A 25,303-nucleotide genomic window follows, 5' to 3' on the forward strand; every position below is an offset into this window, starting at 1 on the left:
AGCCTTTCTGTGGTGGCAGTGGACGTGCTTGCCAACATTATCTCACATTCAATCCATTTGGAGTACGCATCTACAACCACTAGGAACATTTTTCCCAAGAACGGGCCTGCATAGTTGACACGGACCATAGACCACGGTTTGGAGGGCCAAGACCATAAACTTAGTGGCTCCTCCCTGGGTGCAATGCTTAACTGTGAACATGTGTTATATTTGTGCATGCAGGACTTTAAGTCCGCATCGATACCGGGCCACTACACGTGGAATCTGGCTATCACTTTCATCATTACAATGCCTGGGTGGGTGCTGTGGAGATCACTGATGAAAGTGCCCTGCCCTTTTTTGGTACCACTACCTGATTACCCCACAGAAGGCAGTCTGCCTGTATACTCATTTCATCTTTGCGCTGCTGGTATGGCTTTATTTCTTCCTGCATTTCTAATGGGACATTGGACCAGCTCCCGTGAAGCACACAGTTTTTTACTAAGGAGAGTAAGGTTCTAATCTGTCGGGCGGTAACAGGTGATTGCTCACTCTCGAATGCTTCCATTACCATAACTAAATCTGCGGGCTGTGCCATTTCTACCCTCATGGTGGGCAATGGCAGCCTACTGAGAGCATCAGCACAGTTTTCTGTGCCTGGCCTGTGGCAGATGGTATAGTTGTAAGCAGACAACGTGGGCGTCCATCTCTGGATGTGGGCCGATAAGAACATAAGAACATAAGAATTAGGAACAGGAGGAGGCCATCTAGCCCCTCGAGCCTGCTCCGCCATTCAATAAGATCATGGCTGATCTGGTCGTGGACTCAGCTCCACTTACCCACCCTCTCCCCGTAACCCTTAATTCCCTTATTGCTTAAAAATCTATCTATCTTTGACTTGAAAACATTCAATGAGCCAGCCTCAACTGCTTCCTTGGGCAGAGAATTCCACAGATTCACAATCCTCTGGGAGAAGAAATTCTTTCTCAACTCGGTTTTAAATTGGCTCCTCCGTATTTTGAGGCTGTGCCCCCTAGTTCTAGTCTCCCCCACCAATGGAAACAACCTCTCTGCCTCTACCTTGTCTATCCCTTTCATGATTTTAAATGTTTCTATAAGATCACCCCTCATCCTTCTGAACTCCAAGGAGTAAAGACCCAGTCTACTCAATCTATCATCATAAGGCAACCCCTTCATTTCTCGAATCAGCCTAGTGAATCGTCTCTGTACCCCTTCCAAAGCTAGTATATCCTTCCTTAAGTAAGGTGACCAAAACTGCACGCAGTACTCCAGGTGCGGCCTTACCAATACCTTATACAGTTGCAGCAACACCTCCCTGCTTTTGTACTCCATCCCTTTCACAATGAAGACCAACATTCCATTCGCCTTCCTGATTACCTGCTGCACCTGCAAACTAACCTTTTGGGATTCATGCACAAGGACCCCCAGGTCCCTCTGCACCACAGCATGTTGTAATTTCTCCCCATTCAAATAATATTCCCTTTTACTGTTTTTTTTCCCAAGGTGGATGACCTCACACTTTACGACATTGTATTCCATCTGCCAAACCTTAGCCCATTCGCTTAACCTATCCAAATCTCCTTGCAGCCTCTCTGAGTCCTCTACACAACCCGCTTTCCCACTAATCTTAGTGTCATCTGCAAATTCTGTTGCACTACACTCTGTCCCCTCTTCTAGGTCATCTATGTATATTGTAAACAGTTGTGGTCCCAGCACTGATCTCTGTGGCACACCACTAACCACTGATTTCCAACTGGAAAAGGACCCATTTATCCCGACTCTCTGCTTTCTGTTCGCCAGCCAATTCTCTATCCATGCTAATACATTTCCTCTGACTCCGCGTACCTTTATCTTCTGCAATAACCTTTTGTGTGGCACCTTATCGAATGTCTTTTGGAAATCTAAATACACCACATCCATCGGTACACCTCTATCCACCATGCTCGTTATATCCTCAAAGAATTCCAGTAAGTTAGTTAAACATGATTTCCCTTTCATGAATCCATGCTGCGTCTGCTTGATTGCACTATTCCTATCCAGATGTCCCGCTATTTCTTCCTTAATGATAGTTTCAAGCATTTTCCCCACTACAGATGTTAAACTAACCGGCCTATAGTTACCTGCCTTTTGCCTGCCCACTTTTTTAAACAGAGGCGTTACATTAGCTGCTCTCCAATCCGCTGGTACCTCTCCAGAGTCCAGAGAATTTTGGTAGATTATAACAAATGCATCTGCTATAACTTCCGCCATCTCTTTTAATACCCTGGGATGCATTTCATCAGGACCAGGGGACTTGTCTACCTTCAGTCCCATTAGTCTGTCCAGCACTACCTCCCTAGTGATAGTGATCATCTCAAGGTCCTCCCTTCCCACATTCCTATGACCAGCAATTTTTGGCATGGTTTTTGTGTCTTCCACTGTGAAGACGGAAGCAAAATAATTGTTTAAGGTCTCAGCCATTTCCACATTTCCCATTATTAAATCCCCCTTCTCATCTTCTAAGGGACCAACATTTACTTTAGTCACTCTTTTCCGTTTTATATATCTGTAAAAGCTTTTACTATCTGTTTTTATGTTTTGCGCAAGTTTACCTTCGTAATCTATCTTCCCTTTCTTTATTGCTTTTTTAGTCATTCTTTGCTGTTGCTTAAAATCTTCCCAACCCTCTAGTTTCTCACTAACCTTGGCCACCTTATACGCATTGGTCTTTGATTTGATACTTTCCTTTATTTCCTTGGTTATCCACGGCTGGTTATCTCTTCTCTTGCCGCCCTTCTTTTTCACTGGAGTATATTTTTGTTGCGCATTATGTAAGAGCTCCTTAAAAGTCCTCCACTGTTCCTCAATTGTGCCACCGTTTAGTCCTTGTTTCCAGTCTACTTTAGCCAACTCTGCCCTCATCCCACTGTAGTCCCCTTTGTTTAAGCATAGTACGCTCGTTTCTGACACAACTTCCTCATCCTCAATCTGTATTACAAATTCAACCATATTGTGATCACACATTCCGAGAGGATCTTTTACGAGGAGATTGTTTATTTTTCCTGTCTCGTTACACAGGACCAGATCCAAAATGGCTTGCTCCCTTGTAGGCTCTGTTACAAACTGTTCTAAGAAACAATCCCGTATGCATTCTATGAATTCCTCCTCCAGGCTACCCCCTGCGATTTGATTTGACCAATCGATATGTTGGTTAAAATCTCCCATAACTACTGCCGTTCCTTTTTCACATGCCTCCATTATTCCCTTGATTATTGCCCGCCCCACCATGAAGTTATTATTTGGGGGCCTATAAACTACGCCGACCAGTGACTTTTTCCCCTTACTATCTCTAATCTCCACCCACAGTGATTCAACATTTTGTTCATTGGAGCCAATATCATCCCTCACTACTGCCCTGATATCATCCCTTATTAACAGAGCTACCCCACCTCCCTTCCCTTCCTGCCTATCTTTCCGAATCTTCAGATACCCCTGTACGTTTAATTCCCAGTCCTAGCCACCTTGCAACCGTGTCTCTGTAATGGCCACCAAATCATACCCATTTGTAATCATTTGTGCCGTCAACTCATTTACTTTATTTCTAATGCTGCGTGCATTTAGGTAGAGTGTTTTCATCCTAGTTTTTAAACCATGATTTTTAGTTTTTACCCCTCCTGCAGCCCTTTTATATTCAGTGGCCCTTTTTGTTTCTTGCCTTTGGTTTCTCTGCCCTCCACTTTTACTCATCTCTTTTCTGTCTTTTGTTTTTGTCTCCTTTTTGTTTCCCTCTGTCTCCCTGTATTGGTTCCTATCCCCCTGCCATATTAGTTTAGCTCCTCACCAACAGCACTAGCAAACACTCCCCCTAGGACATTGGTTCCGTTCCTGCCCAAGTGCAGAATTAGGAACAGGAGTAGGCCATCTAGCCCCTCGAGCCTGCTCCGCCATTCAACAAGATCATGGCTGATTTGGCCGTGGACTCAGCTCCACTTACCCGCCCGCTCCCCTTAACCCTTAATTCCCTTATTTGTTAAAAATCTATCCATCTGTGACTTGAATACATTCAATGAGCTAGCCTCAACTACTTCCTTGGGCAGAGAATTCCACAGATTCACAACCCTCTGGGAGAAGAAATTCCTTTTCAACTCGGTTTTAAATTAGCTCCCCCATATTTTGAGGCTGTGCCCCCTAGTTCTAGTCTCCCCGACTAGTGGAAACAACCTCTCTGCCTCTATCTTGTCTATCCCTTTCATTATTTTAAATGTTTCTATAAGATCACCCCTCATCCTTCTGAACTCCAATGAGTAAAGACCCAATCAAATCAATCTATCATCATAAGGTAACCCCCTCGTCTCCGGAATCAGCCTAGTGAATCGTCTCTGTTTATCCTTGTTTATCCCCTTACTTTCAGAAAAGAGGGATATCAGTGGCTTATGGTCAGTTTCCAATTCAAATTTGAGCCCAAACAGATATTGATGCATTTTCTTTACCCCATAAACACACGCTAACGCTTCTTTTTCAATCATGCTGTAGGCTCTCTCAGCCTTAGACAGACTTCTGGATGCATAAGCAACCAGTTGCAATTTCCCAGATTCATTAGCTTGTTGCAATACACACTCGACACTGTATGACGATGCACCACATGCTAGTACCAAACACTTACATGGATCATATAACACAAGCAATTTGTTTGAGCATAACAGTTTTCTAGCTTTTCCAAAGGCATTTTCTTGGCTTTTGCCCCAAACCCAGTCGTCTCCTTTACACAGTAAGACATGCAGTGGTTCTAACAGTGTGCTGAGACCCGGTAAAAAGTTACCAAAGTAGTTCATGAGTCCTAGAAATGACCGCAGCTCCGTCACGTTCTGTGGCCTCAGTGAGTTCTCGATTGCTTCCGTCTTCGAATCGGTGGGCCTGATGCCATCCGCCGTGATTCTTCTCCCCAGGAATTCCACTTCAGGTGCCAGGAAAATGCACTTCTAGCATTTTAACCTGAGCCCTACATGATTAAGCCGACTAAGAACATCCTCCAGGTTCTGCAGATCTCGACTGTGTCCCAACCTGTAACCAAGATGTCGTCCTGGAAGACTACAGTGCGTGGGACTGACTTCAGTAAGCTTTCCATGTTTTTCTGGAATATCGCCGTGGCTGATCAAATCCCAAACGGGCATCTGTTGTAAATGAAGAGACCTTTGTGCATATTGATGCAGGTGAGGCCTTTCAATGATTCCTCCAGCTCCTGCATCATATAGGCCGAGGCCAAGTCCAGCTTCGTGAACGTTTTTCCTCCTGCCAACATCGCAAAAACGTCATCTGCCTTTGGTAGTGGATATTGATCCTGCAGGGAGAAACGATTGATAGTTACTTTGTAATCACCACAGATTCTGAGGACTGGAACAATCGGACTGGCCCACTCGTTGACTTCGATCGGTGAAATTATGCCCTATCATTGCAGCTGGTCCAGTTCGATCTCCATCCTTTCTCTCATCATGTAAGGTACTGCTCTCGCCTTGTGATGGATGGGTCACGCTCCCGGAATTAGGTGGATCTGCACTTTTGCTCCTTGGAATTTCCTGATGCCTGGTTCGAACAACGAGGGGAACTTGTTTAGGAATTGGGCACACGAAGTGTCGTCGATGGGCGAGAATGCTCGGACGTTGTCCCAGTTCCAGCGTATCTTCCCCAGCCAGCTCCTGCCGAGCAGCGTGGGGCCATCGCCTGGTACTACCCAGAGTGGTAACTCATGCACCGCTGCATCATAGGAGATCTTTACGGTAGCACTACCAATTATGGGAATCAATTCCTTTGTGTAAGTTCTCAGTTTAGTGTGAATGGGAGTCAGGACTGGCCTTAAGGCCTTGCTGCACCACAATTTATTGAAAGTCTTTGCTCATAATGGCCCGTGTCCAGCTCCATTGACACCAGGAGTCCATTTAATTCAACCTTCAGCATTATCGGGGGACACTTTGTGGTAAATTTGTGCACCCCATGTACCTCTGCCTCCTTGGTCTGAGACTCTGGTTCATCGTGATCCACCGTGGATCTGTCCTCCTCTGCAACATAATGGTTTGCAGGATTAGCAAGGTTTGCAGCTCGCCTGCACATACATTGGAGATGTCCCATTGTTCCACAGCGCTTGCAAACGTATCCTTTGAAGTGGCATGAATGGAAACGATGATCACCCCGGCAGCGCCAACAAGGTGTTAATGGCCTTGCATTCATCACTCTTGATGGTGGACTCTGAGACATCTGCGGACGTGCAGCTGCTGGTATGTGAGGCCTGCCCTGTATGTTACGATTCGAAAACAACATTACTTTGTTCACAGTACTTGTAGCAGCACTCGTGTGCTGAGAGATTTGCTTGGTATTGTCACTGGTGGCGATGAACGCCTGGGCTATAGCTATGGCTTTACTCAAGGTTGGGGTCTACAGTCAAAAGTTTGCAAAGTATTACTTCATGGCCAATGCCAAGTACAAAGAAGTTCCTGAGCATGTGCTTCAAATGTCCTTCAAATTCGCAATGTCCTGCAAGGCATCTTAGCTCGGCAACATAGCTTGCCACTTCCTGACCTTCAGACCTCTTGCACATGCAGAACCGGTACCTCGCCATTAGAATGCTTTCCTTCGGGTTAAGATGCTCCCGGACCAGTGTGCACAAATCAACATACGATTTCTCTGTGGGTTTGGTTGGTGCAAGCAGATTTTTCATGAGGCCATACGTTGGTGCCCCGCAGACGGTGAGGAGAATCGCTCTTCGTTTGGCAGTGTTTGCTTCTCCTTCCAGCTCGTTGGCCATGAAGTATTGGTCGAGTTGCTCCACGAAGGTTTCCCAATCATCTCCCTCCGAAAATTGCTCCAGGATGCCCACTGTTCTCTGCATCGTTGCGGTGGGGTTCGATATCTGTATCTCATCGCCAGTTGTAGTGTATGCATAAAGAGTCTGACCAGGTACTGTGAGCTCAAAGTAAAGTGTGACTTTAGGCTTTTATTTCAGGTCTCCAGAGTGCCTTTCCAGTCTGTGAGGCCTCCTTAAGTACCAGATTGTGGGATCCCTTGAGACTCCAGGGGATGAGCCCTCTGGTGGTTAAACAAGGTATTTACAGGTTTACATATATAACACAGGAGACCACCACAATGCCGGAATACCAGCAGTTAAAATGGCGATGAGCAGGAACACTGCGAGAACACAGCATTACAATTATACAGGCTAGGGATCCACAGTTTCCTGATTTGCTCTCTCAATGGACGTAATTCAGGGATGGCCAAAGCAGAAAATCTTTAGGAAACAATTGTATGCATTACTCTATAAACTGTACAAAACACTGAATGATTAAATGAAGCACTGATGTTTGATTAGTTTTAACATTGTCTTTTCCAATAAGCAAACTTTGGAAGCAGCTGTCGGCCTCAAGATCCTCCACAGAGTCACATTCTGTATCGAATGGTGCATCAGCCAGTGTGGAGTTAAATGTATGGATAGAGTCTCAAGTCATCCCTGCTCATTTCTAGACAGTGTTCACTTTGAGGACCAGAGGACGAGAATCAAATGTTTGAACAACAATAACAACAACTTGCAGAATTACCCCCAAAATGATCATTTGCAATTGTAATGATGACAAAACTGTCAGCATTCACTGTCATTACACTGTAAAACTGACCATAACTTCTGGACTCCACACATACACAGTAAATAATGAAATCCAGATGTTGCGGTCAGTGGGCTGTTGCAGTTGTCGAAGATAGAACATTTTTTTTATTCATTTATGGGATGTGGGCGTTGCTGGAAAGGCCAGCATTTATTGTTCATCCCTAAGTGCTCTTGAGAAGGTGGTGATGAGTCGCCTTCTTGAACCACTGCAGTCCCTGAGGTGAAGATCCTCCCACAGTGCTGTTAGGGAGGGAGTTCCAGGATTTTGACCAAATGACAATGAAGAAACGACGATATATTTCCAAGACAGGATGGTATATGACTTGGAGGGGAACTTAGAGCTAATGGTGTTCTCATGCGCCTGCTGCCTTTGTCCTTCTAGGTGGTAGAGGTCGTGGGTTTGGGAGGTGCTGTCGAAGAAGCCTTGGCGAGTTGGTGCAGTGCATCTTGTAGATGTACACATTGCAGCCATGGTGCACTGGTGGTGGAGGGAGTGAATGTTTAAGATGGTGGATGGGGCGCCAATCAAACGAGCTGCTTTGTCATGGATGGGGTCGAGCTTCTTGAGTGGTGTTGGAGCTGCACTTGTCCAGGCAAGTGGAGAGTATTCCATCACATTCCTGACTTGTACCTTGTATATGGTGGAAAGGCTTTGAAAAGCCAGGAGCTGAGACATTTACCACAGAATATCCAGCCTCTGACCTGCTCTTGTTGCCACAGTATTTATGTGGCTGGTCCAGTTAAGTGTCTGGTCAATGGTGACCCCCAGGATGTTGATGGGAGGGGGATTCGGCGATGGTAACACTAATGAATGTCATGAGGCAGTCGTTAGTTGCTCTCTTGTTGGAGAAAGTCATTGCCTGACACTTGTGTTGCGTGAATGTTACTTGTCACTTATCAGGTCAAGCCCAAATGTTGTCCAGGTCTTGCTACATCCGAGCATGGACTGATTCATTTTCTGAGAAGTTGTGAAAGGAACTGAACAATGAACCATTAGAAATCGCTAATTTAAAGTGAACTTCAACTTTTTACGTACTATCCTCCCTTTAAAAACCCATGAAAAAGTTAAGCCTTCTTGAATGAGGTGTCATTGAGTTTTTAACAGCATAATAAGTCATGATTACTGCTGCAAAACCACTCTGGCCCTGAAAAAATTAATTTTATATAGTGGAATGTCATTATTTCTATTGCATGATAAAAATTCCATAGATAATTAAAATAATAAAAATTAATTTGTATTTTATTTTTTAAAGTTTGTTTATGATATTTCAGCATTTACCTTAATCCCATGTGTAAATCCCAATCTTCATTTCACTTTTTGTAAAATTATTAAAAAGTGAATGATAAAACCTACTTTTTATTTCCTGGTTTGCAATCAGTGAGAGTTCTTCAATCTGATCAGCCTGCTTAGAAACATAGAAACAAAGAAAATAGGAGCAGGAGTAGCCCATTCGGCCCTTTGAGCCCGCAGCACCATTCAATAAGATCATGGCTGATCATACCCTCAGTAGCCCTTTTCTGCTTTCTCTCCATATCCCTTGATCCTCTTAGCCGCAAGGGCCATATCTAACTCCCTCTTGAATATATCCAATGAACTGGCATCAACAACTTGCTGTGGTTGGGAATTCCACAGGTTAACAACTCTCTGAGTGAAGAAGTTTCTCCTCATCTCAGTCCTAAATGGCCTACCCCTTATCCTAAGACTTTGTCCCCTGGTTCTGACCTTCCCCAACATCGGGAACATTCTTCCCGCATCTAACCTGTCCCGTCCCATCAGAATCTTAGATGTTTCTATGAGATCCCCTCTCATCCTTCTAAACTCCAGTGTATAAAGGCTCAGTTGATCCAGTCTCTCCTCATATGTCAGTCCAGCCATCCCTGGCATCAATCTGGTGAACCTTCACTGCACTCCCTCAATAGCAAGAACGTCCTTCCTCAGATTAGGAGACCAAAACGGAACATAATTTTCCAGGTGAGACCTCACCAAGGCCCTGTTCAACTGCAGTAAGATCTCCCTGCTCCTATACTCAAATCCCCTAGCTAAGAAGGCCAACATACCATTTGCCTTATTCATCGCCTGCTGTACCTGCATGCCAACTTTCAATGACTGATGAACCATGACACCCAGGTCTCATTGCACCTCCACTTTTCCTAATCTGCTGCCATTCAGATAATATTCCTGTTTTTGCCACCAAAGTGGATAACCTCACATTTATCTACATTATACTGCATCTGCCATGTATTTGCCTACTCACCTAACCTGTCCAAGTCACCCTGCAGCCTCTTAGCGTCCTCCTCACAGCTCACACCGCCACCCAGTTTAGCGTCATATGCAAACTTGGAGATATTACACTCAGTTCCTTCATCTAAATCATTAATGTATATTGTATATTGTATAATGTATATTGTAAAGTGCTAGGGTCCCTGCGGTACCCCACTAGTCACTGCCTGCCATTCTGAAAAGGGCCCATTTATCCTGACTCTTGGCTTCCTGTCTGCCAACCAATTCTCTATCCATGTCAGTACATTACCCCAAATACCATGAGCTTTGATTTTGCACACCAATCTCTTGTGTGGGACCTTGTCAAAAGCCTTTTGAAAGTACAAATACACCACATCCACTGGTTCTCCCTTGTCCACTCTACTAGTTACATCCTCAAAAAATTCCAGAAGATTTGTCAAGCATGATTTCCCCTTCATAAATCCATGCTGACTTGGACTGATCCTGTCACTACTTTCCAAATGTGCTGCCAATTCATCTTTAATAATTGATTCCAACATTTTCCCCACTACTGATGTCAGGCTAACCGGTCTATAATTATCTGTTTTCTCTCTCCCTCCTTTTTTAAAAAGTGGTGTTACATTAACTACCCTCCAGTCCATAGGGACTGATCCAAAGTCAAAAGACTGTTGGAAAATGATCACCAATGCATCCACTATTTCTATGGCCACTTCCTTAAGTACTCTGGGATGCAGACTATCAGGTCCCTGGGATTTATCAGCCTTCAATCCCATCAATTTCCCCAAAACAATTTCCCGCCTCATAAGGATATCCTTCAGTTCCTCCTTCTCACTAGACCCTTGGTCCCCTAGTATTTCCGGAAGGTTATTTGTGTCTTCCTTCGTGAAGACAGAACCAAAGTATTTGTTCAATTGGTCTGCCATTTCTTTGTTCCCCATTATAAATTCATCTGAATCTGACTGCAAGGGATCTACGTTTGTCTTCGCTAATCTTTTTCTCTTCACATATCTATAGAAGCTTTTGCAGTCAGTTTTTATATTCCCAGCAAATTTCCTCTCATACTCTATTTTCCCCCTCCTAATGAAACCCTTTGTCCTCCTCTGCTGAATTCAAAATTTCTCCCAGTCCTCAGGTTTGCTGCTTTTTCTTGCCAATTTATATGCCTCTTCCTTGGGTTTAACACTATCCTTAATTTCCCTTGTTCGCCACAGTTGAGCCACCTTCCCCATTTTATTTTTACTCCAGACAGGAATGTACAATTGTTGAAGTTCATCCATGTGATCTTTAAATGTTTGCCATTGTCTATCCACCGTCAACCCTTTAAGTATCATTTGCCAGTCTATTCTAGCCAATTCACGCCTCATACCATCGAAGTTACCTTTCCTTAAGTTCACGACCCTAGTCTCTGAATTAACTGTGTCACTCCTCATCTTAATAAAGAATTCTGCCATATTATGGTCACTCTTCCCCAAGGGCCTCGCACAACAAGATTGTTAATTAGTCCTTTCTCATTGCACATCACCCAGTCGAGGTTGACCAGCCCTCTGGTTGGTTCCTCGACATATTGGTCAAGAAAACCATCCCTAATATACCCCAGGAAATCTTCCTCCACTGCATTGCTACCTGCTTGGTTAGCCCAATCTATATGCAGATTAAAGTCGCCCATGCTAACTGCTGTACCTTTATTGCACGCATCACTAATTTCTTGTTTAATGCTGTCAACAACCTCACTACTACTGTTTGGTGGTCTGTACATAACTCCCACTAGCTTTTTCTGCCCTTTGGTATTCCGCAGCTCCATCCATACAGATTCTACATCATCCAAGCTAATGTCCTTCCTTACTGTTGCGTTAATTTCCTCTTTAACCAGCAACGCTACCCCACCTCCTTTTCCTTTCTGTCTGTCCTTCCTGAATGTTGAATACCTCTGGATGTTGAGTTCCTAGCCTTGGTCGCCCTGGAGCCATGTCACCATGATGCCAATTATATCACATTCACTAATTGCTGCCTCTGCAGTTAATTTGTCCACCTTATTATGAATACTCCTCGCATTGAGGCACAGAGCCTTCAGATTTGTCTTTTTAACACACTTTGCCCTTTTGGAATTTTGCTGTAATGTGGCCCTTTTTGATTTTTGCCTTGGGTTTCTCTGCTCTCCACTTTTACATTTAATCATTCTATCTTTCACTTCTGCATATTACATCCCTCTGTCTCCCTGCATAGGTTCCCATCCCCCAGCCATATTAGTTTAACTTCTCCCCAACATCACTAGCAAACACTCCCCCTAGGACATTGGTTCCGGTCCTGCTCAGGTGCAGACTGTCCGGTTTGTACTGGTCCCACCTCTCCCAGAAATGGTTCCAATGTTCCAGGAATTTGAATCCCTCCTTCTGCACCACTCCTCAAGCCACATATTCATCTGAGCTATCATGCGATTCCTACTCTGACTAGCACGTGGCACTGTTAACAATCCTGAGATTACTACCTTTGAGGTCCTACTTTTTAATTTAACTCCTATCTCCCGAAATTCATCTTGTAGGACCTTGATGACATCACTGTTGCCAGATGCCACGGATCCACTGTAGATGGTGCCAGATGAAAAGTCACATCGGAAAATGAGAAATTGCTCCCACTGTGCCCGTTAAAAGTTTGTGGGCAGCTTTCTTCGAGGTCAGCGGCCAATATAAGGACAATTAATTTTGATATATCGTGTGATTTGCAGGCACTTAATTTTGTAGAAAGGAGATTTGTTTCTCCTGTTTTAACGGTTGCAATTATTGCCTGTAGCATTGTTAAGCCTTACTATAGAAAGCTATCGATAGACTATCTGTGTTGCATAATTGTTGAAAATATATATATATATATTACATTTAATAGTGTATTAATGTGAATTTAAACTTTAACGGTTTCTTGTCATAAAACATTGAAGCTACAGTAATTACTGACAAGAAAAGCAGTATCCAATGACATGAGCATGGTCAGTTTTGTGAGAAGAATTGCTAGACAAGGAGAGATCAGACGGGAGTGAAGGAGAAGATTGGGAACTGGGCTTGAAATAGGATCTTTAGAGTTAAAGCCCTACATAATTAAATGAATGTAGTGATTTGTGAATTTTATTCACATATTTACTGTAGCTATAATAAATGCTCAGTTTTTTAAAAAAACATTAATTTCAAAATCAGCGAGGCTAAGGAAAAAATGTATCCTACCCTGCATTTCCCATATGCCAAGAACAAATAAAAAAATAAGCCTGGACAATACTATAAGAGCATAAGAACATAAGAAATAGGAGCAGGAGCAGGAGTAGGCCATGAGGCCTGTTGAGCCTGCTCCGCCATTCAATAAGATCATGGCTGATCATCAACCTCAACTCCACTTTCCCGCTCGGTCTCCATATGCCTTGATTTCCCTAGAGTACAAAAATGTATCTATCTTAGCCTTGAATACACTTAAAGACTCAACATCTATAGCCCTCTGGGGCAGAGAATTCCAAAGATTCACAACCCTTTGAGTGAAGAAATTTCTCATGTATTACTGACCTCAATATCCACCTCCTCCATCACTGGGGCTTTGTGGCTGCAGTATGAATGATCTACAGGATGCATTGCAGTAACTCAACAAAGTTACTTTGACAGAACCTCCATTTCTTGTGACCTTATCACCGAGAATGGTTAAATTTGCAAATAATGCCATCTAGGCGGGGCAGTGAAACTAGAGGAAGCAGCAAAAAAAATTGAATGAGGTGAACAAAATATGTAAGTGGGCAGAACAGTAGTAGATTAAATTTAAGGCAGACAAGGTTAAAGTAGTGCAGACAAGAATCAATGGTCAATATATCCAACCAATACAGAGCTGCAATTAACACAGACAATAGAATGTTGAACTATATATCCAAAACATTGGAAAATATGTCAAAGCAAGTATAGTGCTCCTACAGACTGCACCTTGAAACATGTGCCCAATTCTGTTTGCTGAGACAGGAGGGAGAGATTAAAACATTGAAGGCAACGCAGAGGAGTGCCAAGAGGCCGAACTCTAATGTTAAAGGTCTGACGTCTGAAGAAATATTAGAGAAACTTTGGCTTTTTAGCCATCAAAAGAGGCATCTGAAAGACAATAATAATGAAATATATAAGACAGCTAATGGTATTTAAAAGGTAAATCTGGTAAAATGTTTAAAAGGAAAAATAAAAGAAAGACTTGCACCTATATAACGCTTTTCACAACTACCGGATGTCCCAAAGTATTTTACAGCCACAGAAATCCATTTTAAAATGCAGATACTGTTGTAATTGCCAATCAGCCAATTTGTGCACAGCAAACTCCCACAAACAGCAATGTGATAATAACAGATAATCTGTTTTTAGTGATGTTGGTTGAGGGATAAATATTGTTTAGGACACCAGGGATAATTCTTCTGCTCTTCTTCGAAATAGTGCTATGGGATCTTTTACTTCCACCTGAGAGGGCAAACGGGGCCGTGGTTTAACATCTCATCTCATCCACTCGTTGGCCTAGATTTTTGTGCTTCAAGTTTCTGGAGCAGGACTTGAACTTAAAACCGTAGGGCTCAGAGGTGAGAGTGCTACCAACTGAGTCACAGCTGACATAGTAAATTGCATGTGTAGAACAAAGGGATACTGGTACATACTGGTAAGAAAGATCAAACACAGTACTGATATTGGGAAGTTATTCTTCGCACAAAGAGTGATCAATCGATTTCCAAATAGGATAGTGGAAGTGAAAACCCTGGATTCTTCTATGAACCAATTGGATGTTGCAATGGTGAGATGTTAGGGTGGGATGAATGGCCTCCCTCATCTGCCATTATCTTGTGATCTTGTGATGTCATTTCAAACCAGCAAAACTGGCCTGTTTTATTCTCTTGATATTAGATTTTCAAATATACAATATTAACATCCACATTTGAGTTTTACATATTTATAACCTGATTTATAAATGTTTAATTTAATATATAAAAAAGTGTACATCAAATATCATTTGCTTTGCAATTTAATAAGTCATACAAGTTTGATCAAGATGGATATGTACTTCAATGAGGTGTAAAATGTACATAATATATCTTCAAATTAATTTATTTTACGCATCAGATGAGAAATTCTTGCACAAGTTGTAAAAGCAAAATATAAATTATATTATCAGAGCCAGTGTGTGCTCGGACATTAGCATCAGACAGATGTTGTTCATTGTTTTTTGGATTTTCTTGATCATTTCTTCCTGCCCACCACAAGAATGAAATTAAATATAAGGCTTTTGGTAATGCATGATCTGCTCATGACCACTGTAAGGCAAATTAATCCACTGCATGCAGTTTGTGACACATAACCATGAATTTATTTAAAGAAATGTTGTGATTTATGTATACCCAATGCTGCTGGATTGTTTATTTTTTCAAACAGCCTTACTGCTTTTTAAAACTCCCTGTACTTTTGTTCTGCACTCTGGCCTTCCTTTGACATGCTGAAAGAGCAGGTAGAGGGCAGGTTGAGGATGACTTGTTCATGGGTAGAGTTGTACTCTAAACTAGCCACTAGGAGATGCCAAAAGTTGACCATAACTCTTGTGAGGAGACACTTGTGCCACGAATTTCCCCTGGGGTTCTCCTGATTGGTTACCGTAACTCCAGCAGAAAATCATCAGATAGTAGCGGAAATGGGGTTTTTGCAGGTCTTCTGCTGGTCGATCAAGAGAACTCCGGAGGAAATTCCCAGTATAGTCCTGTGTTAGCTGCTTCCCCACAGCAATGCTGCTGAGATTAGACTTCTTCAAATCACAGGTATTAACTCACGTTTCACTACCTTGTGGTACATTGTGTTAGTGCTCCATAAGAACATAAGAAATAGAAATAGGAGCAGGAGTAGGCCACTTGGCCCCTTGAACCTGCTCCACCATTCAATAAGATCATGGCTGATCTGATCATGGACTCAGTTCCACTTTCCTGTCCACTTCCTTATCACTCAAAAACCCTTTACTCCCTTATTGCTCAAAAATCTGTCTGTCTCCGCCTTAAATATATTCAAAGACCTAGCCTCCACAGCTCTCTGGGGCAGAGAATTCCCTAGATATACAACCCTCCAAGCGGAGAAATTCCTCCTTATCTCAGTTTTAAATGGGCGGCCCGTTATTCTGAGACTATGGGCCCAAATTTGGCCCTCCTGTTTTTTCGGCTCAATCACATGAGATGTGCCGACTTCCTATGATCCAAATGGCGCCAGAAAGATGTCCCAGGATTCTGGCCCCTCTGCCAACTCTCCCGGGTCTTGGCGCAGCGTGGTGAGTCCATTGGGGGGCGGAGCTAGGGCACTGCGTCTAAAAGAGTGCCGGCAGCTGCCCGCATGCGCAGTAGAGCGTTTGTGCATGCGCAGTAGCTCCTCCCATGATTGTGATCATGCGTGCCTGCAGCGCAGGACCCAACGCATCCTGCCCCTATCCCGGGCCAAGTGGCCTGCCACACAGGCCGGCCACTGCCTTCCTTTGGAGAGAAGTCCCGTCCCTCGGAGAGAAGTCCAGTCTCTTGGAGAAGTGCAGTCCAGTCCCTCGGAGAAGTGCAGTGAAGTCCCTTGGAGTGCAGTGCAGTCCCTCGCAGGAGTGCAGTGCAGTCCCTCGCAGAAGTGCAGTGAAGTTCCTCGGAGAAGTGAAATGCAGTCCCTCGGAGAAGTGAAGTCCAGTCCCTTGGAGAAATCCAGTCCTCGGAGAGTTGTTGGAGAGTCCTCAGAGAGTCGGAGAGTCCTCGGGAGAGTTGGAGTTGGAGAGGGGTTCAGAGTCGGAGAGAGAGTTGGAGAGGAGTCGGAGTCGGCCCGCTGACTTCCCAGGCCGTGTTAGGAAGGTAGGACTTAAGTTTTATTTTTTATTTATTATTGATGGTTTTTATGCTTCTTGAATGTTGTTGTAAAGATGTTTAGTGCTTTGCAAGGTCCTCTCCACTTCCCTTCCCCCCTCCATCTCTGGCAAGCTGCGCTGATTTCTTAACTCTCCGCAAGGGTTTTCTGTGTGGCCACAACAGGCCAAATACGCTGGCCTAAGTTAGCTTGGAACAACTATTAGCTGTCCAAACTGGCTTAAATGGCCAAAACAGGCATAGGTGGCTGGTAACGCCCCCTTTTGAAAAAAAAAACTAAACTAAAAATATCCTAACTATCTTACTTACACTGGGTAAATTAAATGTGCAGAATGGGGATTTTTAAGATATTCCAGAAAAATCAAGTTGCTACAAAAAAAACGGAACAACTCCTGGGCAAATTTGGGCCCATATTCCCCTAGTTTTAGTTTCCCCTATGGGTGGAAATATCCTTTCTGCATCCACCTTGTCGAGCCCCCCCATTATCGTATTTGTTTCGATTAGATCACCTCTCATTCTTCTGAACTCCAATGTGTATAGGCCCAACCTACTCAACCTATCTTCATAAGTCAACTCCCTTCATCTCCGGAATCAACCTCCAACAAGCAGTGCTACTGTGCCACGCAATTTATTACCATTTAAGAAAAATCGTTGTTACTCTATCATTTCTGCTGGAAGTCACATTTATAATTCCAATGTACCAACAAAGAAGCCTCCAGAAAACAGATTGTATTAATTTCTTTAATATTCATCATGCAGCATAAAATAACACTTTTTACCACTAAACAAAATAATGATTCAGTGCATAAAACACTAAAGCACAAAGTGCATCAATATGGATGTTGGCACTCTAAAAATAATTATAATTCAAGCCAGTGACATTGCATCTGTGCAGTAAATTCAATCTCGTATGGAATAACATTGTCACTAAATCCTTCAACAATTCAGCCAAGATCTCAGATAAATAAATCATTAGTTTATCTTCAATTCAATGAAAAAGACACTTTGGAAATTTTCAGTGTAATTAGGATATAAGAACATAAGAAATAGGAGCAGGAGTAGACCACTTGGCCCCTCGAGCCTGCTCCACCATTCAATAAGATCATGGCTGATCTGATCTTGGCCTCAACTCCACTTCCCTGCCCGATCCCCATAACCCTTGACTCTCTTATCGTTCAAAAATCTGTCTATCTCCACCTTAAATACATTCAATGACCCAGCCTCCCCAGCTCTCTGGGGTAGAGAATTCCAAAGATTCCCGACCCTCTGAGAGAAGAAATTCCTCCTCATTTCCATTTTAAATGGGCGACCCCTTATTCTGAAAGTGTGGATAACAATTAATTATTCTTAGTTTAAAAATGCCACAAGGTGGACAAGAGTTATTCCTGTAATGATATATTCTGGGCAAAAAACTGCAAATCAGATAAAGAGATACACCATGGATTTGTGAAGGGTAGGTCATATCTGACTAATCTAGTTGACTATTTTGAGGAGTTCACTAGCATGGTGGATAGTGAAAACAATGATTGTGGTCTATATGGACTTCCAGAAGGCATTTGATAAGGTTTTGCATAAGAAATTATTAGCAAAAGTTAAAGCACACGGAATTTGAGGTGACCTTGTGACATGGGTCAGTAATTGGTTGGGAGGTAGGAGACAGAGAGCAGGGATTATGGGCTAGAACCTCCACTTTTTTTGCCTGCTTAATGTCCACTTAACGCCCATTTTACCGCTGAAATGACGTGTAAGGCCCAGATATCGCCCATTCTGGCACAAAATGGAAACTGATGGGCTTTTTTAGGCAACTTATCGGCAGGCGTTATTTTCCCAATGGGCTTAACGGCGAGAAAAAATATCACCGCCCGCCCAGTTTTTTGGGAAAGGAATCAGCAGAATGGACGAATTCAACGCCCATAATATCGCCCAGTGTTACTTTCGGAACGGAATTAATGCCGTGATTTAATATTAACGCCCGGCCACTGTTTTTTGTCGCAAAGAGCATATTTACCCAAACTAGCGGTCATAGAGATCGCCCATCTTCAATTTCACCACTTCGCACACATATCACCCACAATATCGAATGCCAGTGGTGTGGCTAGCATTTGTTAAATCCCACTCATATGTGAGGAGCTGATATCGGAAAGATTTGACTGAAAGAGTGCTGATGTGAGTGACAACGCTGACACATTGCTGTGTGTGTGCAGCTCAGACATCAATGGTGCCCATTACCTTGGTGCCAGTTAAAGTTTACGTTGATTGATGTTAAGTTGTATTTAACCCTTTCATGGTAAGGAATCACCAGTGTGTAACGGTCCAGCTATCTGAGACAATGCGCAACAAGGTTATGTTCAATAACAAAAGTTTAATACCAACATTGGTCTGAAATCATAAGTATCACAGCCAATAACACCCAACCCCTGCCCACACCCTGATTTTTCCACCATTGACATCAATCACATGTTCAACATGTCCAGCAACACAGAATACAAAGGCAAAGCAGGAGCGTGGTCCCCAGCCCCCATACATTGCAACAAATTGCATACACCCAGATGGAGATATAACACAGCCATCACCTGCGGACATGCACCTCACTTTCCTTCCCCACTCTCCTTCTTCTCCCCACCTCTACTCCTTCCCTTCCTCGCTCCACGGTGCCTGGCCGAGGAGTTCATCAGGTGGTGCCTCATTGGGGGGGATGAAGGCAGATGCGTTGGTTGCATGGGTATGGGAGCGGGGGGTGTCGAGGGGACCACATTCTCTGATGCAGAAGCAGGATTTTGGGCCTTGTTCTCATCTGTCGTTCGCAGTGGTGGTACGGAACCTAGGGGTGGAGTGCCGCGCTCTAGGACCACTGGGAGGGCTGTGGCAGCAGTGTTCCTGGCTATCGCACCCAGGGACTCCGCCATGCATGGAATGTACTCGGTCATGGTGGCCAGGTGTCGGGATATGCCCCCTAAAGCTTCGATCAGCTGGTCACCAATGTCTATAGTGCTCCTGGACAACTGTACCATCTCTCCGCTATCATGTCACGCTCGTGGAACAGAACTGCCGCATTCACGAGGCCTCTGCGGGGTCAGCGCTGTCCTGGGGACAAATGGGGTGCCCTGTGGAGAGGTGCTTGGGGCCGGCACCTCCAGAGTGGAGGTGGGAATGACCGGAGGACCAATAGATGGCCTTGGGGTGGAATGCATTCTGGAGCGTGGTGATGCAGATTCTTCGAAGTCCTGCAATCTCATCCATTGAGAATATACCCAGCGGATTGACGGACAACAATCGGAGCTCCTCAGCACCAGATGTAGTAGGATCATCCGCCGACTCCTCCCCGCGCCCCCACCTTCTGGCCTCTGTGGCCTTGTCTAGGGCAGTGCTGCTGGCTGAGCTGCAAGACACAAATGAGGTTGTTAGAGGAGAAGGGGGTGCTAGGGTGACAAGGTGAGTCCAGTGCTGCACACAGCAACCGCACGACAAAAGCACCACCGCTCTCAAAATCATCGCAGACATCACATTTCATCACCATCAACACATTGTGCATTGCAATGATTTTCATTAGGCCATCATTCTTTCTATGATAATTTTAGAAATCATCTAGCATATATGATTGGTCGGATATGAGTTGGTGTGGCATCTATTGAATTTACATCATGCAATGGTGTAAGCTTTACTCATGTCGCATCACTTCAGGGTCTGCAAATGCATCCGTGGCTGTCCGGGGATGCTTCCCACGAGTGCTAGCACTCCTTCCTCCATCTCTGTGATGTCGCTGGTGACTGGTGGCCCCCCACCCGTTCGCCTCTGCATGGACCTCATCGTCGATAGCTTCTTTTGTAAAAGGTGACAGGACGACATGGCATGAGATCATTACGTGATATCATTGCTAGGTACTGACACAGACACTGATGCAACACATAACCGACAGATGTAATCATGATTATTATGATTATTATCATTCTTTACCTAAAGACGTACACCGTGACCGCAGGCTTTGAATAAAACATTCCTGGTAAAAGTGCAGGACCTCACATCTGCTGATAGTCACTCATGACTGTTATAAATCATATTATATAAATACATAAGTACATGTAAATCAATGTAATACTTAGTATTGCGGTTCCCACAAGGTCGTTCCATCGTTTGCCGCATTGGTTGCCCTCACTCACCTCGTTGGTCGCCGACGAGACCACCTCTGCTATCTCGGTCCATATCCTCTGGTAGGCCTTTGGGGTGGGCTTCCCATGCCCTTCCTGTGTCAAATCACCCAGCATAACGCGACCTCCTGCAGAAGGGAGACATTTGCCTCGTCCGAGAACCTCCTGGCTCTTTTACGCCCCCCAATGTGCTCCTCTCCCACCTCACTGTTCTCTCCAGCTTCAGTCTCCACGGCGTGCTGTGATGCCTCCTCCTCTCTCTCCATTATAGGGAAAATTCGGGCAAACACGTGGCTGTTAACAGCTACTTTTTGTTTGCCTACTTGCTGTGAAGCTCTAAAGTCTCCCTCCTTCCTCCCAAAGCAGCCACACCACACCCAGACACGCCTTCAGTCCCTCTGAGCTCCCTCTCGTTCTGTCTCCTCTTCTGCGCATGTCATGGTGACCCTTGACCTCCAGAATCATGGGAATCGAGCGCTGCCATGCCATTGCTAAAGACGGCCACACTTTACGGCAGAAGGTCAAAAAAATGTAACGCTACCGCCCATTTGATATCGCTCATGGTAACGCCCATTTTCAAAAATGTAAACTAGGTGTTTTGAGAATGGGTGAGAAGCCGGCAATCTGAAAACACATTCTTACCGCCCATGACGGAAATAATGCTCTTCTTTGGGCGATAAGCTCAAAAATGGAGGTTCTAGCCCAAAGGGTTCGTTCTCTGATTGGTGAGATGTGACAAGTGGTGTTCTCCTGGGACTGCACTGTGTTCTTAGCTTTTCACCATATATATTAATGGCTTGAATGAAGGAAAAGAGAGTTGGCTGTAGAAGTTTGCAGAAACACTAAGGCCCCGATTTAAATTTCACGTTGTGCTAGTAGCGGGGGTGGGGCTCCGATAGCTCGTAGGAAACTTGGAAGTAAGTGTAGTGCGTCTCCCAGTGTTTTTTTTAAAACTCAGCTACCTTATTAGAATTTTACTCCCAGATTTCTCGTCCAATCAGCAGCAGCGGGTGGGCTGTGGACCCGTGTGTCACAATCTCAACTCCAGTATTTAAAGGGACACTCCAAACATGCAATTTGGAAAGAAAAGAAAAGTAACCGACAGAATGGATTCTAGATGGGCAAAGACTGTGCCTCGTTTCAGTGATGCCTCCCTGGATGTGCTGCTGGTGACTGTGAGGAGTCAGAGAGAGATACTGTTCCCTACCAAAGTGAGGAAGAGGCCTGCAGCTGGCACCAAGAAAGCGTGGTTGGAGGTGACGGTGGAGGTCAGCAGCAGAAGGGTAGTGCCATGTTCCTGAATACAGTGCAGAAAGCGCTTTAATGATCTAAGGCCAGGAAAGGTGAGTACAGTGGCACACCTACATCCTACTGTACACATCACCGCAACCCCTCACTATGCCTTCTCAAGCTATTCCATCACATCACTCTTCACATCCACTAACCTACAGGTGCACCCACCCTTCTCTTTTTATGCACTTCCACATATCCCCATCTATCCATCCACCACTGCCACTCACCCTCATGCTTAAGCAATGTCCTGCATCTCCCTCATGGTCACCTTCATCAACGGCACTGCGTCCATGTTCCTGAATACAGTGCAGAAAGCGCTTTAATGATCTAAGGCCAGGAAAGGTGAGTACAGTGGCACACCTACATCCTACTGTACACATCACCCCAACCCCTCAAAATGTTTTTGACCTTCTACTGTAAAGTGTGGCCGTCTTTAGCAATGGCATGGCAACGCTCGATTCCCACGATTCATGACCACATACCACATTACACTCACTCAACAACTCTTCTTTCCCTCCTTGCAGGAGAAGAGAGCACTGAACACCAGGGAGTGGGAGTGAACCGGAAGGGCCAAACATCTCGCAACTGACAAGCGCAGAGGAAGAGGTGCTGGAGATCGGTGGAGTTTCAGCGTCCAGATGCCTTTGGAGATGGGGAGATGGGGAGCTCCCTGCTAAGTGGTGATACAATTAAATCAGTCAAATATGGAAGTTGACGGTTGAAGCCGGCTTCCCGACGCATTGTCAAATTCATCGATTTTAACCCTCCCACGGCCGCACTCAAGCCTACGCGTCTTCCAAATTAAAATTCAACCCTTAGTTAGGAGGCCAAGTAAGTTGTGTGGCTGGGAGCAGGATGTTACAAAGGGACATAGACAAACTAAATGAGTGGACAAAACTATGGCAGATGGAGTTTGATGTGTGGAAGTGGAAGTTCATGCACTTTGAATCCCAGAAAGACAAATCAGAATATTTTCTTAATTGTGAGAGACCAGGAGCTGTGGAGCAGCAATGGGATTTAGGTTTCCATGTACACAGATCACGAAAAGCTAATGCACAGGTACAAAAAGTAATCAAAAATCCCAATGGAATGTTGTGCTTCATCTCAAGGGGGTTGGAATTTAAAAGTGAGGAAGTGATGCTTCAGTTGTACAGAGCCTTGGTCAGACCCCATCTGGAGTACTGTACTCAGTGCTTGTCATTAAACCTCAGGAAATATGTATTTGCCTTGGAAGGAATGCAGCGCAGATTCACCAGAATGATACCAGGGCTTAAAGGGTTAAATTCTGGAGATGGGTTGTATGAACTTGGCTTGTATTCCTTTGAGTTCAAAAGGTTGAGGGGAAATCTAATCAAGGTCTTTACAATGAGAAGGATTGATAGGATAGAGAACAATTCGGGTGGAGGGATGCAGAAGAAAGGGCAGAATCTTAAAATTAGAGCTAGGCCTTTGAGAAGCACTTTTTCACAAAAAGATATTCGAACTCTGTTCCCCAAAAGGCTATGGATGATCAGTTGAAATTCTAAAAACTGTGATTAACATTTTTGTTAGGTACAGGTATCAAGGAATATGCATCAAAGGCAGATAAATGGGGTTGAAGTACAAATAAACCAAGATCTAACTGAATGGCAGAACTGGCTCAAGAGACTGAATAGTTTACTCCTCTTCCTATGACATTTGAATGGCATCTAGGCCTGGATTTACCTCCTGAATATGACCCATTTTTAGGTGTTACATTGTAGATAATTTTAGAAAAATGGGACTACGTACCAACCTTTGAATCGTTGCTCCAAAATATCACTGTGGAATTATCTTTTGGCTCATGTACAGACACTTGTTAATGCCACTAAGCAGAACAAATTCATAGGACATGGCATCATCCCAACAATAGTGCTGACCTAGTCCAATGCTATTATAAAGAATCTATAGAAAAATCCTATTAACTCATTATCGACAATCTTTTTTATTTCACTTCTATCCTCCAAGTTACATGCAAACAGTAGTCAATGTTTAATATTGATTCTGTTCCCCAAGAGGAAAGAGGCTAATAAATGATAGTAGTATGGAGGTAGCAACATGATGGAATGTAACTGAATGTGGAAACCCTACCTAGAGACAATACGGTCTGTAAGGGCTTCAATATTATGCCAGGGACTCAGTGCATGATTGTATCCATCCTGCTGAAATTTATACCAGATACTGACTGCACTGATGGAAAAATCCCCAGTTAGTAAGAAAATCCCATTGTGATTTGCAGCAGGCATAGGGTTGCAGAGAAAGAACAGATAGACAATGAGAAATGGAAAGGTGACTGTCATGTATGTATTTTTGGGATCACTAGTCACTAGATGACTTCACTGTTGGAGGCCATTGGGCTGCACGCACGTGTGTGCAGCCCAAGTATAAAAGGCCAGCCATTTTGTATATTAGTCACTTTGGGCCTTAATAAAGCAGAGCCAAGGTCATAACTCTTGGAGCTAAACAGTACTCAGTCTAACAGTTATTGCATACAAAACATTTGGCAACGAGGCATCAAGAACCTTTGCATGCAAAAATTAACACAATTGGATTGTTGGAGCGATTCGTGGAAGGAGAAGATTAGGCAGACTTTGTGAGCCATCTGAGCCAGTTCTTCGTGGCCAACAGAATGGAGGAGGTCAGCGACACAGATCAGCGCCGGGCGGTGTTCCTCACGGTTTGCGGTCCAAAAATTTATGGTCTGATAAAGAATCTACTCCTGCCTGTGAGTCTAACAAAGAAGATGTATGAAGAATTGTGTACACTGGTACAGGACCAACTTAACCCAGATGAAGGCATCATCTTGTTGAGATACAGATTTTACACGCACGTTCGCTCAGAGGGCCAGAATGTGGCGGAATTCATTGCCAACCTGAGACATTTAGCAGGACCGTGTAAGTTCAGGGCTGTGTTGGCAGACATGCTGCAGGATTTCTTTGTAATCGTCATCAACCAGGAGGTGATCCTGCATAAGCTACTGGCGGTGGAGATGTTGGACTTGAACAGGGCCATCACAATCGCTCAGTCATGCATGACGACGAATAGAAGTCTAAAGCAGTTATCAGTGAAAAATCAAAACTCGGCAAATACTGTAAATATGATTGATTCAGCGTTCGGCA

The sequence above is a fragment of the Pristiophorus japonicus genome, chromosome 7, assembly GCF_044704955.1.
Source record: "Pristiophorus japonicus isolate sPriJap1 chromosome 7, sPriJap1.hap1, whole genome shotgun sequence".
Taxonomy (NCBI): domain Eukaryota; kingdom Metazoa; phylum Chordata; class Chondrichthyes; family Pristiophoridae; genus Pristiophorus; species Pristiophorus japonicus.